Below are 17,773 nucleotides of genomic sequence, written 5' to 3' on the forward strand. Positions count from 1 at the left end.
ACAGAGGAATGGAAATTGCTGGGGCTTAGGGTACGTGCCTATCGGCTACTGTAGCTACTTCCAAACATCCCCCTAAGTGGTTGTATCAATTTATACTCCCACCTGCCTCTTGGCTTTTTTTTTTTTTTTTCCTCTTGGCTTTTAGAACGTGTGAGGCTGATGCAGGCAGCTGCAAAATATACACCTGGAAGGAGTTCCAGTATTTCCCTAAATGCCAGTGCTGCTTGGATTTGCAGGTGACAAGGGACACAGTAGGTGTTGGAATTTTGTCTTTCTGTTTTCCTTCCCACTTATTTGTGCTGCCACTACATGGTGCACACACACACCTGCACATCTGAGCACAGGCACCTAAACAAGAGTTCTACGTTGCTCCCTGACCCAGTCTGATTTCTAGTCACATCCTCTCCCCAGGATCTAGTAAGCTCTTGTAGGCTGCTCTGGCAGTGAGTGACATTGGTCCTGAGCAGGGGCCTTCGTGTGGTCTTTCCCCTACAGCGCTGGGTGACAAGTCCGAAGCTCCAGGAGGAGATGGGCAGCGTGGAGCGCCCCTCTCGACCACCTGGCTGCTGGCCAGCAGCCTTCGTGCGGAGCCACTAGAGGGCAGCACAGTCCCGCAGGACAGCACCCGCGCCCCACACAGGGCGCAGGGACAGGAGCAGACAGGGGTCCGCCCATCTCTAGTCTCACTCTCCAGAGCCCACTTGTTCCCGCACCTCAGACCGTGGTGTGGCAGGCTGAGCCCTGGGGAGGAAGTCCAAGGACCACTTGGCTTCTTTCACTCACTACCTTTGAGACTTTGGGAAACTCATTCAACCCCCTGTGCCTCAGTTTCCACACCTGTAAAATGGCAATCAACACCTCGTGGGTCACCAGGGAGCTTGTGGGTCACCAGGGAGGCTTAGTTCTAGTAATGGCATTAGCAATGGTGACACTAACGGTAATAACTGTATTCCATTGGGCTGGACCCCGGCTTGTGCTTCCGAAGCATTCTTTCCTACATAATCCTCACAGCTGCCCCCTCGAGAAGGCCAAGAGGGAAAAGGTGAGAAGAATGACAACCGCCATGAGGTCTCTCAGCTCCTGAGCAGGTGCTGGGTGTCCTGCGGTTTGCTCCACATGCACTGAGCCCTTCTTTCATACCATCACCTGCCACCATAGGTACTGTCATTACACCCACTGGACAGAGGAGGAGACCAAGAGGTAAGCTGACCTGTCCAAGTTGCAGGAGCCAGGTTGAGGTTCCCTTACCCCATTTCAGGCAGTCTGGCCACAGAGCCCCCACTCAGTGGCAGGGCAACTCTCAGTGGCCACCTGGAAGGTCTGAGGCACTGTGCACACATGGTGTCACCCCATCTGTACTGCTATCATCATGCTGGGGGGTTCGATGTCACCTGCACCATGAGGGACTCCCATTACCCCCCTCAACCTCTGCTTCTTCCCCTATTGTGGAAGGGAGTAGAAGAATATCAGTGCTTTTTGGTCTTGGGGGTCAGGGCAGCAGGCGTGGGGTCCCGTGGTGTCAAGCCCTCCTCCCCACTCCTGCCAAAGCACCTTTAATAAGCCTTATGCATTTTATTCTGAAAAAAAGACGTTTGCTGCTAAAATTAACCAAACAAATGTTTAAAACCACTAGACTACATAATTCCTGAGATCCCTTTTAGTTTTAAATATTTTATGAAAACCTTTCTTGAACCTATTTATATTTTTAGCTGGTAAGTTCAATTTACCTCTTCCCAATTGGGTGCTGAATTCTTTTTTTGTTCTTGTCATTGTTTTCAATCTAAGACTTCCTTTCTCGAGTCTCAGGCATCCCCCACCCCCACATCCAGTTCTGGTGTTCCCAGGTTTTCTATGAAGTCTGGATTGGCAGCCCTACCTTTCCCTCTGGGGTTTCCCACACGGTCCCCCTATGACATCATTGATCCCTTCCCTGGCCCAGAGCTGTGGTATTTCTCAGAGAACACAGCAACGACGCGACCGTGTGGTGTTGCGGGGATGGGACACTGGGGTCTGGTGGGACAGGATGTGTTATGAACAAGTGAGAGAGGAAGGGGATACTCCCATGTCAAAAAGGAAAATGAGCATCATATAGACATACATTTTTTTCCCCTTATCCTTTTCTGGCCTCTGCTCCCAACCCTCTCCTTTGAATGCAGGATAAACCCAGGTTATTGGAATAAATTCTACACTTTAAGCAGTTCTCAAGGTATATAAGTAAGAGGGTGAATTTACACACCAGCACATTGGATTATTTTTAATAACCCCTAATTCCCCTGGGAATAGAGTGGTGTAGCCAGGAACACCACTTTGCCTGTGAGTCAACTCTCCACCAGCCCAGCTCTGAAGGAGAGTCTCATTCTCTCTGTGGGGACTTCTTCAGATGCCACTGTCCCCAAAGGATGCAGTGCCCTTCCTGACGAAGTCTCCCCTCCCCTGCATAAGAATGAGCTGATCAATCCACATCAGCAACCCATCAATCCAGAAATGTCCATTATCTGCGTAATATGGACCACATAGTGTTGGGTGCATTGGGGGCATAGGCAGTGGAAGGAAATCAAGGATCCCAACACACAAAAGTGAATCCTGGCCAGAAAGAGATACAGGCTCAGTTCCGGGTGCGGCTGAGACTGCAGCATAAACTGAGAGAGATGTGGCTTAGAACAAAATCCCCATCTTTGCCCTGGGCCTCCCTGGTGCTCCTTTGCTGAGCCCAGGCCACACAGACCCTCCCGTAACCATGGCAACGGGCCACGCTTTTGTTCTCCTAAGCCTCTGCACATGCACATAAACCTGCCCCCCAACTCCATCCCACAGCGCTTGGTCTCTTTTCAACCCTTGTCTTGACCAGGTGGGCACCCCTAAGACAGCCCTCAAAGGTAACTAAGTTCCTCCACCAGGACCCTGGCCCTTCCTGGCACAGGATAGCTGATCTAAGTGAAGGATTGATATAGTATTCGTTTGATTTTTGCTTCCCCACTCTACTGTGAGTTCCGTGTCTGTCTGCCCCAGTGTCCAACGCAGTGCCCATGACAGGTGCCCAGTGACTATTTGTTGAATGAATAAGAAGGTCAGCAAGTGGGCAACCAACCAGCTGGACCACAGGGTTAGAAGCATAAGTGAAGGGGAATTTCTCCCAGGCAGGAACAGCCAGGAAAGCTTCCCAGAGGGGTAAATCCTGTGTCTGATCCAGAACTAGATCCTCCCAGGGTGGGGGATGATGGTGGACAGGGGGGATGTGAGGCAATAGGCCTGCCATTTAGAGAATGAGGTTGTGGCTGGGGACGCAGCAATGGCTCAAGCTCCATACTCTCCATGCGGGGAGCCTGATGTGGGACTCGATCTCAGGACCCCGGGATCATGACCTGACCTGAAGGCAGATGCTCAACCACTGAGCCACCCAGGCACCCCATACCTGTGTCCCTGCTTGCAGGGGTCAGGCCACGTCCTCTCCATGGAATGAGCCTTTAAATCATTAATGCAGTCACTATTTATTGAGGCCTACTGTGCGCCGGGCATGGGCTCCTGGATGCTGTGGGTATAGCCATAAACAAAGTGCCTGCTCTCATGCAGTGTCCGCTCCAAGTAGGAAAAAGAAATTAGTCACAGGGAAATATCCATTCATCTCTTCATGGACATCTGGATTTTTTCCCCAGGTTTTGGCTATCACTAATTTAAAAATTATGGCAGATCAATCCACTGGATTAGCGCTTAGGAAAAAAAGGGACTGAGCTACTGACACACACAACATAATGATGCTGAGGAAAAGAAGTCTGGGAAAGAAAGCGGGTCAGTTGTTCTCTGGGGATGTTGGGGGCTGGGAGGAACCACAAAGGGGCAGAGGGAACTTCGGGGGGATGAGAGGCATCCTCTTTGTTTGCTGGACCATTGTAATACGGCACCACCCACTGGGTGGCTTGAACAACAGACAGAAGTCCCTCCTGAGACCCCTTTCCTGGGTATACAGCTGGCCCCTTCTCCCTGAGTCTTCACACGGTCATCCCTCCGTACGTACGAGTCTACGTCCTGGGCTCCTCTCCTTATGAGTCTACTTCCTGGGCTCCTCTCTTTATGAAGACACCACTCATGTTGGACTAGGATCCACTCTAGTGACCTCATGTTAACTGAATCACTTCTCTAAAGACCCTGTGTCTGAACCTGGTCATATTTCTGAGGTTTTGGGGGTTAGGACTCCAGCCTATGAATTTTTGGAAGAGCACAATTCAGCCCATCACAGGTATGTTCACTATCTTGATGATAGCGATGGGTTCACAGGCATAGAAACTATCAAACTGAACACTTGATTTATTTTTTTAAAGATTTTATTTATTTATTCATGAGAGACACACAGAGAGAGGCAGAGACACAGGCAGAGGGAGATGCAGGCTCCACTCGGGGAGCCTGATATGGGACTCAATCTCAGGACCCTGGGATCATGACCTGAGCTGAAGGCAGACGCTCAACAACTGAGCCACCCAGGTGCCCCGAAAGTGAACACTTTAAATATGTGTATGTCAATTATTCCTCAACAAAGCTGTTAGAAGAACAAGTAAACAAACATATCACACTTAGACCAATATCTGTGCTGTGAAGGGAGAGGGGACCCAGCACATGGACCTGGGATGAAGCCATAATGTTTCATATTTTGAACAAGGAGCCGCACTTTAAAAAAGGGACAGGGGACAGCTGCAGGGCACCCCAGGCAGGGGAGCACACGTTTCCCCAAATGTGAGGGGACTTAGGTAGTTTGTTGAGATGGAGCAAGAGTTCCTACACTTATTCCAATTTTGGCTAGAAAATAAGAGTAAGAACTGTTTTTTTTAAAAAATCCAGATTTAATTGTTTTGTTTTAGAGTGGTTTTAGGTTCACAGCCAAACTGAGCAGAAAGTCTGGAGATTTTCCATATACCCTGTCACACACACACACTCGCCTGCCCCACTGTGGACATCCGCTCTGGAGTGGTAGGTACATTTGTTACAATTGACGAACCTACAGTGACACGTCATTATCACCCAGAGTCCATACTTTACATCAGGGGTCACTCTTGCTGCTGTACATTCCGTGGCTCTGGACAAATGTGTAGTGACATGAATCCACCCTTATAACATCACCCAGAGTAGCCTCACTGCCCTAATTCATCCCTCCCTCTTCCCTAACCCCTGGCAACCAGGAATCTTTTTTACCGTCTGCATAGCGCTGTCTTTCCAGAATGTCACACGGTTGGAATCAGATAGTAAGTACTCTTCCCAGATTGGCTTCTTTCACTTAGTAACACACGTGCAACTTTCATGGTTTCATAGTTCAGAGTCACGTTCCATTGACAGGACCACAGACCACAGTTTGTTTATCCATGCATCTACCGAAGGACAGTTTGGTTGCTGTTTATTTTTTTAACCTCAGTTTTCATACACACATTTGAAGGTACATGTAGGAAAACCCAAAGAGATGAAATACATTGTGTGTTAGAGGTAACGATGACTTTATCTATCTTTTAGTTTTTAAAAGATTCATTGATTGATTTTAGAAAGCGAGAGGGCAAGAGAAGAGGCAGAGGAGGAGGGAGAGAAGCAGACTCTGTGCTGAGCATGGAGCCCAATGTGGGCTCGATCTCATGACCCTGAGATCACAACCTGAACCAAAACCAAGAGTCGGATGCTCAACTGGCTGAACCACCCTGGTGTCCCAGAGGTAATGATGACTTTAAAACAAAACTTGCCTAAAAATAAAATAAATAGGGATCCCTGGGTGGCGCAGCGGTTTGGCGCCTGCCTTTGGCCCAGGGCGCGATCCTGGAGACCCGGGATCGAATCCCACATCGGGCTCTCGGTGCATGGAGCCTGCTTCTCCCTCTGCCTGTGTCTCTGCCTCTCTCTCTCTCTCTCTCTCACTGTGTGCCTATCATAAATAAATAAAAAATTTAAAAAAATAAAAAAATAAAAAATAAAATAAATAAATAAAAAATAAATAAAACAAACCTTGCCATTTTTGGCACGCTTGGCAAAAGCCTTCCTCTTGCATGTCAACTTTGACTCATTCATTCATTCATTCATTCATTCAACATACATTTACTGAGCATGACCACGGGTCAGGCACCGTCCTCAGCCATTTTATGGGGATATGCTTTAAAAAAAAATGGACAAAACTGTAGATAGAGTGGAACATTCCGCCTAGTGGGTCTGGATCAAGACACAATGAGAGGTTTCTGAGGCTGGTGTGGCTCCATGGGGAGGAGGCTGGACTCTTCAGTGATGAGAGCCTTCAGGAGAGGGACCAGAGCTCCCCATCTGCCCACTACTGTCCTGGCTCATGTCTGTCATCCCTGAGTAATAACTAACAGCACCTTTCCTCGCTGAGCACTCTGGCTGGGGGGTGAGGGCGTTGGGGGAGACACTTTTCCTGGCCTCCGTGGCCCATGAGATTCATATAAAATGCAGTGCCTCATGCAAAGCCTAGAAAGTCTAAAAGTCTTGCTGTCAATTCAAATCCCTGAGATCAGTCACCAAAGCTGGAGTTTTTTGGGTTTAAATATTAATTTTGTTGATTGTATCCTTTAGATCAAAACTTGAAGATGTCTGTTTCAGGGGGAAAAACCTCCCAATAAATTATAAATTGAACGCATTATTTTGAAGATAATGTTGTGGGGGAAGAAATTATGAACTGCATATTAGGGGTCGTCGGCTAAAGAAGTTCAAGGAGAAGATGTAAAACATACTTTTGATTTACAGTGTCTTTTAAAAAAATTAACATTTGTTGCTTTTAAAAAATTGATCACCTGCTCCATGCCAGACCTTGTGCTAGGGTCATGATGCTACTGGAGCATCACAGTGAATTCCCTCAAAAGTCCTCTGTACTATTTATCAAAGGGGAGCCCATCAGCCTTGAGGGAAGAGGGGGGGACTTGGGACCTGACTCCCAGTTTGCTGGTGACGCAGACTCTTGAGCCTCGTGGGAAACAATCCACTTTCTCAGGAAGTATCTTAACTTCCCCTGAAAACCCCAAGCACAAGGCTGTCCTCTCCAACCCCCCTACCTCAAAGCGCCTGGGACTTTTGTCAGCCCTTACATGGTCATAATCAGTCCTGACACTTGGGATGTTGTTCTGCACTTTGCCAAGCTTATTAATTTGTGATCCACAGTGTCATTCATTTGGGCACCTGGTGCCAGAGATACAGGGGCGCACAAGACAGATGCTCCCACCTGTGGGGAGCTCAGGGCCCAGTGGGAGAGACAGACAGCCAACCACAACCAATCAATCCACCTTGAGAAGTGCTGGGTTGCAGGAAGCACCGGCTCCAGGGGCCACATGGTGGGGCAGGAAGCTTGAGCGCCCAACCCAGGAGAGCTTCCTGGAGCAGGTGACACTGAGCTGGGTAAGGGGATCAGGGAGAGGATTCCACAGCATGTGCATACGCCCAGAAGAGTGGGAGGGCATGAGAGTTTCCAGGGGCAGAGGGAAGTTCAGTGCCAGGGTGCAGAGTGTGCGTGGAGGAGCAGCAAAGTTGGTGATGTTATTGTCATAGTAACAAGGGACAGTAGATCTTGCAGTGAGCTGAGTACCTTATCATTTGAGTCCTTTCTCCTGTAGTCTATAGAAAAGCCCTGTTATTAGCCCCATTCTACAGACATGGTAACTGAGGCCAGAGGTGGAGTAGCTTGCCCCAGAAGGTCACCCAGGCCTGCCTGGTTCCAGAACTCATAACCTGAGGCCCCAGAAGCCAACTGCCGTAGCAGGAGCCTGACTTTATCCCGAGGGCCCTGGGCCTTCAGACCCTGGCTCTTGCTCTGCCCCTCCCACCTGGCCAGGGCCGAAGCTCCTGTGGCCCAGTGAGCTCTGCCCCAGCTCTGGTCCTCTGCAGGGGCCAGCTCTTTTTCTGCCTCTTGGCCTGCAGAGCCACAGCCTCACAAGGCATCGGAGCGCCTCCCCACCTCTGCCTGGAAGCCAGGGCCACCGCTGGGCTGCTGCTGTGCCAGAAGAAAGACCCCTATCGACTGGGGTCTCCCCAGGGTCCTGCCTTTCTTCTCGGCCTTTCTCTGCAGCCAGGAGACCCTCTGGCAGGGCTGGCGGGATGTGAAGGTGACCTAGGCTGCCTCAGGGAGGACTCTTCTGAACAAAAACCTGAGTAACAAAAGGAAGGCCAGCAGGGAATACAATCAATATTCCAAAGTGAAGTCACAAAAGTGGGGTTCGGAAACCAGCAGCTGCGAGGAGGCCAGTACGAGTGGCCAGGGAAGGCTCTCCTCACCCCTTCTCTGTTGCCGGGACCCAGTGGCACCCATGGGGGGATGATGGACAGGGCCTGTGTCGCCTCTGGCTGGCAAAATTGTGAATCTGCTCTCTGGTAGGGTGGGCACAAATGAGCTTGTCAGCCTGGGCCTGTCCCTGTCTGCATTTCAAAAGAAGAGGAGAATGGGGGTGGGGTTTGAATGAAATGCTCTTTCCAGTTTTATGAGGCCATGAGTCCTGAACCATCCAGCCTGGCTGAGGGGAAAGTCTTTGCCACCCTGCCCTTCAAGGCCTCAACCCAGCCGGACAATAGGTATGTGTTGAGCCCTGTGAGTCCTGTGGTCAGCTGAAGCTGGGGCCCTGCAAAGACACACGGGCTTCCTCTGCTCTCTCAAAGTGGTGTGTTCCTATGAAACTTTTCGAAAGCCACGATGGTGTAAGGTAAAGAAACAATTACCATCAATTTACATGGAAAATTTTGTGGGCATTTCCAGACCCAAAAAACAATCTCTTAGGCTCTTCTGATACCTTGAGGTATATCTTGGCAATGGATACATGAAATAAATTGAGATAAAGCACAGATGCTCACGGACGCAGTTCAAAGCTACGGCAGCTTGATGCTGGGCTGCTGAGTGTAGGTCCTGGAGAAGGGGCTCGGTGGGGCCACTCTCGCTGCTGAGTGTGCGTTGCCTCTATAATGGCTCACTAAAAAATATATGCTGGGTGCTATTTTGCTTTTTGCTTTTTTTTTTTTTTAGTAAGAGCAAAAATCCTTTTTGAATTTTTTCACTTAGTGAAACCAGGTGCAAACACAGGCATTTTTGTAAAAGTGAAGTGGCGTAACATGAACTTTTGAAAAGTGAGAGAGAACCTGTATCCACTTCCCAATCCCTGGGGCCTGTGAATATTACCTTATATGGCTAAAGACTGAATGACATCTTATTTGGAAAAAGGGTCTTTGTAGATGTGGTTATGTTAAGGATCTTAACGATGAGGAGATCACCCTGAGCCATCCAGGTGGGCGCTAGATGTCATCATGGGTATCTTTATGAGACAGGCAGAGGGGGATGTGGGGTGCACAAAGAAGGGGATGAGAAGCTGGAGTGACGTCCACCAGAAGCCAAGGACCGCTGCTGGTCACCAGCACCAGAAGAAGCAGGGAGCAGATCTTCCTTAGAGGGAGGAGGGAGTGCAGCCGACACCTTGATTTTGACCCAATGAGACTGACAATTGAGCTTCTGGGCTTCAGAACTGTAGAGGATACATTTTCTGTTGTTTTTAGGAGCCCAGCAGCGGCCGCCACAGGGAACGAAAAAAACGCAGGACCTCTGAGTCTAGCTGATTCACTGGGAAAGCAGGCGGTTACAATCCAGTGTGGCCAATGAGTACCCTGTTGGGGGTGGGGACAGAGTGTGCTGGGTATCTCTGAAGGGGACACTTCTTCAGGCCAGGGGTGGGGGGCAGAGAAGACATCCTGGTGGAGAGAACATCCGAGCTAAAGTGGGAGTTAGCCAGGGAAGGAGTCAGGGAAGCAGAGCAGGGAAGAGCATCCTGGGCAAAGGGAACGGCATGTGCAAAGGTCTGGGGGCAAATGACAGTGTAGAGCATGAAGAAGCCATGGAAAGTCCAGGCTGGAGGGTGAGTGGGCAGATCATAAAGGGCCTATAAATGATCCTATTATTACCTAGTTCTTACTGAGGGCAGCCTCTAAGCCATGTGCTAAGAGTTTTGCAAGTCCCATCTCGCTTCACCCAAGCACACCCCTAGAAGATGGTGCTCTCAGTAGTCCCATTTGGCAAATGGGGAAACTGGTCTAAAGAGATTAGGTAATTTATGTCAGGTGCCCCAGCTATGAAGCTCAGTCTCAGAGCCAGGTCTGACTCCTGAGCCCCTGTTGCCACCAGCTGGGTTACATGAAGCATGTCAGACAGCTGCCCTTGCCAGCCTCTGCTCCCCTCACTGGCCTGGGCACTGCCAGACCAGGCCACTCTGGTGGGGAAGACAGGCCAGGACTGAAAGCTGAACGAGAGTGTGTCAGGTGGAGGGAGTGGGCCTTGGGGATGGACACTGCGCTGACTTGCTCTGTGCCAGCATCCTTCCTCAGGGCACCTCAGCCCTTCTTTAGGGGATCAAATGGGACCCTCTGAGGGGTCAGTTGTTGTCTTGGAGCTGGGCCCTGTGGCTTCTCTGTCCAGACTTCCAACTTTCTGTATTGTGGATATAAAATATAATTGTGCCTTTTGATTTTATGTATTGTGGATACTTTGTCTACTTGGGGCTGGCTGACCCTAGAGGGACTGCCCCTCCTGGGGTTAGCCAAGTCCTGGAGACAATAAAGGATGTGCCCACAGTCATGCCCTTCATATGCAAACCTAGTCCCAGTCCCTGCCCTCAGACTCCCTTATCTGGCTTTTGTGCTCTGGGCCACTATCTACCTGCGCCCATCACCCCAGGGCCAAGTACCAGATAACTGGGGGCAGCCACATAGCCTCCTGTGCCCCGTAGCCCACTGAAATGATTTAAACTAGTCAATCCTAAACCTGCTTACCCTGCCTTGCCTTGTCTTTCCCACAGAAACCACCAGGAAGCATCCTGCCTATGCTTTTCCCTCACCCTCTCTGCTTCCTGCCTAACCCCGGTGCTTCCCTGTGTGGCCCTGCATGCCATGGCCTGCTCCCTCCTCTTGGGATCTGGGAGCATAGCAAACTAGATTTTCAGCGCAGTTGCCTCCCATCCATCGGCCTCACCATATTTGAATAAAAATTAAACCTGCATATTTAGAACAGCTTCGTATGTGAAGGCCTGCTTCAGTCCTTGCCTCGGGTAGACAGCTGATAGCCTGCTCTTGGCAAGGAGTCCAAGGGAGGGAGCCCCACTTCTGGACATGTGGTGTCCCCTTGCTGGCCTCACTGCGGGGAACACTGAGAGGAAGGCAGGGTAGAAATTAGAGAGGGAGACAAACCATGAGAGACTCCTAACTCTGGGAAACAAAAGGATGCAGAAGGGGAAGTGGGTGGAGGGATGGGGTGATTGGGTGACAGGCACTGAGGACACTTGATGGGATGAGCACTGAGTGTTCTGCTATATGTTGGCAAATTGAATTTAAATTTTAAGAATGCAAAAAAAAAAAAAAAAAGAAAAGAAAAGAAAAGAAAAAAAGGAAGGCAGGGCTGCAGGGCAGGTGGTTTATGATGCCCTTTTACCAAATCAGAAACCGGATGCCTTGTCCAAGGTGCTGAACTGGGCTAGCCATGCCCCTCCCCCATTCTTCCAGACTCCCCAGCCACAGACAGATGCCACTTGTCAGGGACTCCTTGGGAGTGACTTCCTGTTTGAAGAAAGCCTCTGGGAACCCCATTTCCCTCATCTCAGGGTTGGGTTCCCAGCCAAGGGTTCCGCCTGTGTCCCCAGCTGATTGGGACCAGGCAGGCGGTAAGAAGGACTGATTCAACTTGCTCTCCCAGGTGATTGGACCAAAAAAAGGACACTGGGTCCATTTGGGGTTCATGAGCTGCCATTTTTCTCAGGGAGGGAAGGAGCTAGGGGCCTGTGGCCTGGTTTCCAGATCATAGATTCTTCCCTGTTCAGAGTCTGGCTGCTTCTTGGCTCCTGATGTCCCAGAGATGCCCCACATCTTCCAATGTCCCCCCATACCCAAGGGTTGCCACTTTTTACATGCGAAGTCCCCCCGGCACCCCAAGTGCCCCATGGCCTCTCCCTATGACTTCATGAAAGCCCTCATCTTACAGATAGCTCCATCTCCAGAGGCACAGGGAGTCAAATGGCCAACCCCAGAGCTTGGGGCCCCAGGGCAGCCCAGGTGGCAGTGGTGGAAAGGGTGCCAAGGGGAGAGTCAGGCAGGGGGCTGGGAGTAGCGGCCTTGCCCCATACCTCTATAACTTGGGGGTGCAGTGGTGCTGTCTGGGAGCCCAGCCTCACTGGGCCAGCACTCCCACCATGCCGAGGTCAGCTGGGCCATCTGTGAGGTCTCAGGAGACTCCCAGCAGCAGACAGGGCTCACTGTCCCGGGCTCCTCGCCCAGGGCCCAGACTGTTTGCTATGTCACTGTGGCCACCCCAGCTTCCCCTGGGGAGAGAGGACAGACAGAATGACAGCAGGAGAAGGCAGGCTGGCCAGCTGGGCCCTGGGGACTGGCCAGTAAGATCTCCAGGCCTCTTTGAATACAGTCATCTTTCGAGGAGGTGAACCCCTCTTGAGTGGCAGGGCTTGGTCACCAGACTGCAGATCCAGGCAGCCGGGCCTCTTGCCCAAGCATGTCCTTATGTGAGTCCCCTTCCTCCCTCTAGGCCTGAGTGAGCAAACATCTTTCAAAGGAGAATCAATGAAGTCAGAGGGATTTTTAATTTTTTTCAAAAGTAACAATGAGGTTCTTTAATTAAACTCTCCATAAGCTCTTAAATCCAGGGAGCTTTTCTGGCTTATCTGAAAGTTGGGTCCAATTGTTCAGAGGAATGACCGCTGGCCTAGGGGCAAGGATGGCCTTTCTTCTGGTGCCCCCTTCATCATGGTGACCTTGCCCATCTCTCCTGTCCCAGCCAAGTCACGCTCACCTCCCCACCTGCAGCTCCACCTACTTCTGACCGCCAGTCCTGATGGGGACCCACTGTTTGCTGGGCAGCATGGGCAGGGCTATCCTGCCTTCCAGAAAGCCACAATCTAGTACCAGAAGGAGAAGGGACAGGAGAGGAACAGCTGGCACAGGTCACAGAATGCGAGCTTCTGAGAGACCTGGGAGACCGTTGGGACGGCCACCCTTCCCACATCACAAGGGTGAGGGCCTTCCCCAAAGCTGCCAGTGAGTTCTCAGCACTGACCTTGAAACCAGGAGACTGATTGGTCAATTTAATCATTTCAATAGGCAGACTTTATTTACTGAGCACTTATACACGCCAAACACACTAGTGGGTGCGATGATCTCATGTAGCCCCACAATAACCCTGGGTGGTGGGCGCCCCCTTCGTGCAAATGAAAAAACAGAGTCTATAGGTCATGTCACTGCCGGGGGCTGCTGGCTAGCAGGTGAGAGAGTAGGACTTGAACCCAGAGCTGTTAGGTTCCCCGGTGCAAGCTTTAAAGGCCGCCGCACTCAGCTCACTCTCCAGGGGTATGAAAACCGCATAGGAACTCAACCAAGGCACCCCGGGAGTCCCCCGCCAGCCTCAGCTCTGCCCCGGCCCCGAACAAGGACAGAGCATCCGCAGTTCCCCACAGAGTGGCAGGATGGCACATCCCCACGGGGTGCCTGCAGCCTTGGGCCACGGCCACGGGGCCGGTGCCAGCCCTACCGCGAGCATCATTTGAGAACGTCAGTGAGGCCTGTGCTTCCTGCGGCAGCTCGTGGGCTGTTCATGCCAGTATTCCTGTGGGGCATCCGCTCTGCGCCCAGAGTGCCAGCAACCCAGTCCAGGAAGGCAGCGTGAGAAGCCCGAGACCCCTTTTAGAAATCAAGGAAGGGCCTGGAAGGCAGAGCAGCAAGGGGCCTCAGACAGTATCTGATCCATTCTCTCCCTTTCCAGGAGGAGAGCCCAGGGCTCAGAGATGGGGCTGGATGTGCCTAGGGCCATGGCCCACCGTCAGCTGCGGGACCTGGGGCTCGGGTCTCGAACGGTGCAGCTCTGGTTAGTTTCCAGGACCCTGGGCTCCCCTGCTCTACTTGAGCCTGGAGGGACTTGTCTGGAGGTCCTCGCCCAGCCTCCTGGGCACCAGCCCCAGATGTGTAGCAGAGCAGGGGGTTGGGGCCACTCTAGGAGCCAGGCCTCTTCCCCCGAGAGAAGAGTACCAGTGGTCAGGTGGAGGGGAAAGAGATGTGGAACCAAAAAACTGGTGAGAAACTGAAACAAAAGAATGGGGTTAGCACCTCATGGCCCAGAGACATCAGAGGTCAAAGGTTGGGCCACATCGCTGACAGGTGTATCCACAGGGGAAAGACGGTGGTACGTTTCAGAGAGATGTCAGTTATCCTTCCCCCCCCCCCACCTTCTTAGAGTATTCTTTCAAGTTCTCCAGAAAATGTACCACCTGAGGTCTCTCATTTCTCAAATATTCCATGTCCCCAAAGCACTTTTTCATATCTGCAATTAAATGATTATGTGCTGAATACCTATATCTCCTGCCAAACCAACAGTTCTCCCCGGGCCCCATCTGCCGGGCTTACAGCTGGGTCCCTGGCCCAGAGCGGGGCTTGATCAATATGTCTGGAAGGAAGCAGTGAATGGTACCCCATTGACTGATGCATGGGCTGAGGGGCAGCCGTGTGCCCCCTGCCCATCCCCCGGAGCTCTCGGAGCTGACAGGGGCCACGGAGCCAGACCTTTATGAGGCCTTCAGCCCAGGAGGGGTACAGGGACAGGGAACACTGGGTTCCAGCTCCCAGCCCCTCTCCTGGGGAGTGACCCCTCAGGGTTGACAGGGGGAACACGGTTGCTAAAAGTCCTTGCCCAGGATAACGATCATTCCGACCTCGGGTGTGGAGTCAGCAGGACTGGGGGTGCCAGCTCCCCACTCAGCTTTTCCTGAGCTGCTCCTAGGGGTCTTCAGGGATTGACTTCCTGCGGGGGCTGCTCTAGCCTCAGTGTGACCTGCCTGCCCTCAACCCGGAGTCAGTGCTTTCTAAAGAACCTTCTGGGGACCTCTGGGTGGCTCAGCGGTTGAGCTCCTGCCTTCAGCCCAGCGTGTGATCCTGGAGTCCCAGGATGGAGTCCCGCATCAGGCTCTCTGCATGGAGCCTGCTTCTCCCTCTGCCTGTGTCTCTGCCTCTCTCTCTCTTTCTCTCTGTGTCTCTCATGAATAAATAAATAAAATCTTAAAAAAAAAAGTATGCTGTGTGAGCCTACAGAGTTGCTGGACTCCTCTGAGCCCGTATCTCACCCCGGACAGAAGCAGAAGAGCACAGGGCTCTCCTGGGGGCCTCACACCACAGCATGTGCAGGACTTAGTACAAGCAAGGCCAAGTTGATATTATCATCATGTGCCCCAGACCCTTGATTTAGAAAAGACACCCAGGGGTTTCAAGGCCACTAAGCAGGGCCCCCGGCCACATGGTCAGCAAACCTCCTCGGGCCTGTGCTTTCTCAGCCAGCTGAGAGGCTCCCCACGGAGGCTCTCAGGCCTGGCTCCGCCCAGGGACAGGCTGTCTGGCCTGCACACTGTCTTAGAAACTAGAAATTAGTTGTCCGTGTTTGCAAATTGGGAAACCTCATCTTAAAAATTCAATTAAAAATTTGTCTTCTTTTGAAAAGTGGGCCCAATTCCTCCACTGCTAGGTGGCCGGCGCTCAGGGACGCCTTCCTTTTCAAGACTCAGCCGGTGGTCTCTGGTTTGTCCCAGTCACCACCCCCTCTGACCCCACCCCTCTCGTGTCCCTCATTTATAGGGCCCGGCTGCTCCCCTGAAGACTTCCAACTGTGTAACCTCCGGCTGCTACGTGCTTCAAGTCTCAATCTCTGCCCAGTGTGACCGTTGCCCAGTGTGACCGTCCGTGAACACAGCGAGGAGCGTGTGATCTCACATTTCTCGGAGATGCCATTTCCCTGAAGCGCTCTTTAGAACTGTTTTAAATTTAAGCAAGTTAGACTTATGTCTGCCTCTTGACAAATGGGAAGCCCCACGAGGGCACTTGCCCCCACGCTAAACGGCCCCAGATGGCTCTTCCTTTTCACTTCTTGCCTCTCCTCATCCCGCGCTATCCACCCTCCTTCCAGTCTGGCTGCCTGCTGCCCAGTGGTGCTGTTGATGAAGACTTACCCTCCCCTTCACCCTTTCCAAGTATCACCGTGTCAAACCTGCCAGAAGAAGAGAAAAGAACAGCTCATGCTGGTGAGAAACCTCCTCGAACACGAGTAATGGGACCCGAGGACTTCCCTGTGGGTCAAGTGCATGCACTTCGATGCTGGGGTTTTGCAACCTTGAGATGACTCCTCTCGGAACATTTTCTAACTTCCCATCAATATTCTGGATAACTCAAGCTGTTCATCAAGTGATTTCTAGATGATTGAGGTATTTCCAGCGTTAAAAATTTAAAATCCCCAGCTTTGAACTCACTCCATTTTGCAGAACGGATCTTAGGGTCCTGGCGTGGTGAGATGTTGGTTGGTTCGCTGCAGACGGTCCTCTGCCTTAGGCATGCCTCTCCTCCGCTGCCTGAGGCGGAGGCTCAGGCTCTCTGGCTTCCTATCGTCCTCCTCGCCCTGCCCTGCTGTTCCCAGGATGTGCCAGTAATTGCTGGCCTGGAAAATGTGCACAAAGGGAAACTGAGGCACCATCTGGGTGAAGTTGGTGAGAGGCATCAGCCCCTCCAGACCTTCGCTCTCCAGGTCTTTATGCCTCCCTTCCCTGCACGGCTAGGGGAAGGGGATGGATGGAGGGGGCTAGAGTTTGCAGGTGCTCCTCTGGCTGCAGCCCTGGGGAGGGGGATACGAGAATCTATCCCTTTAAACACAGATTAGCAGCTCTCTCCCCTGCTCTCCTTCCTTAAAAAGAGAACTTGTCAAGGTTTACATCAATAATAGATAACGGTGCATCGCTGTGGCAGGTTCCAGCCGGAGGCTGTTTTGATATTTTCTGGAGAATTTGTCAGCAATTGCGAAGTCAAGGAAGAGTGGGGGCTGGGGAGGGCGAGGGCAGAGGGAGCCCCTTCATTAATTTTTCCTCATCTGCATTCTTGCTGTTAAATAATGTATTGATCTGGCTCCGCATCTGCAGCCCTCCCTCCTCCCTGAGCTGCCGGGGTCCTCCCCTCCACGAGAGATGAGTTTGTCCTGGGCATTTGATGGCCAGGGGTGGGGTCGGGGGTGGGGGCGGGCAGCGCTGGGGTGTCTTGATGGGGCCCCACAGCCCCGCTGAGCTTGTCTCCAGGATCCTCACAGACAGGGACTCCCCATCGCGCAGAGTATCAGCAGCTAGCACTTATCTAGTCCTTACCTCAGTGGTTTATACGGACAGCACTGGGAAATCCTTGAGGTGGCCTGAGGTCGGTACTGTCACTAAGCTCACTTCACAGAAGAGGACAGTGAGGCTCAGACAGGTGATGGGAGCTGGGATCTGAATCCAGGTCTGTCTGGCTCTAAAGCTGGGGCTCTTGACCTCTAAACATGCAAACTTCATACCTACTTGGGGGGCTTCCCAGGGCAAGTGGGGGAGGTGGCCTTCCCTCAAATGGCTGAGTGTGCCAAGGGCTGGGAAAATGCTGGTGGGCTTTGGGGTCAGGTGGCCAGGACTGAGGGGTGGACAATCTGTGTCACCCCAAGTGCAGAACTGGTACCAGTGGGGAAGGTTCTTGGAAGACAGATTTGGGCTCCCCCTTGAGAAGGATTTCCTAAGCCTGGAGCCACCAGATGGTGGAAGGAGGCCGTCCTGGGAGTAGCCAGCACCTGTCACCCAGGGGGTTTCCAAGAAGGGTGTCACCTGCTGCCCGTATTTGTATCTGCAGAAACACCGACTGATCTCTACCCCAACTGGACACTGATTAAATGAGGATCTGTCGGCACCGTGGACTATTATACAGCCAGGAAAAAGGATGGTGGAGGTGTGGT

At 51.9% G+C, this 17,773-nt stretch overlaps 1 long non-coding RNA gene across 2 annotated transcripts; it reads left to right on the forward strand.

Moving 5' to 3' along the window:
• Positions 1–805: 805 nt before the first annotated feature.
• Positions 806–16,964, forward strand: LOC144285236 (uncharacterized). Of its 2 annotated transcripts, none has more exons than XR_013353584.1 (3): positions 806–1,200; positions 8,441–8,535; positions 15,616–16,964. It is a non-coding gene; the product is annotated as an uncharacterized LOC144285236 (long non-coding RNA). The 2 variants fall into 2 exon arrangements; XR_013353583.1 differs by lacking the exon at positions 15,616–16,964 and adding an exon at positions 10,797–10,955.
• The last annotated feature ends 809 nt before the right edge of the window (positions 16,965–17,773 follow it).

Source organism: Canis aureus, chromosome 16, assembly GCF_053574225.1.
Source record: "Canis aureus isolate CA01 chromosome 16, VMU_Caureus_v.1.0, whole genome shotgun sequence".
NCBI lineage: Eukaryota > Metazoa > Chordata > Mammalia > Carnivora > Canidae > Canis > Canis aureus.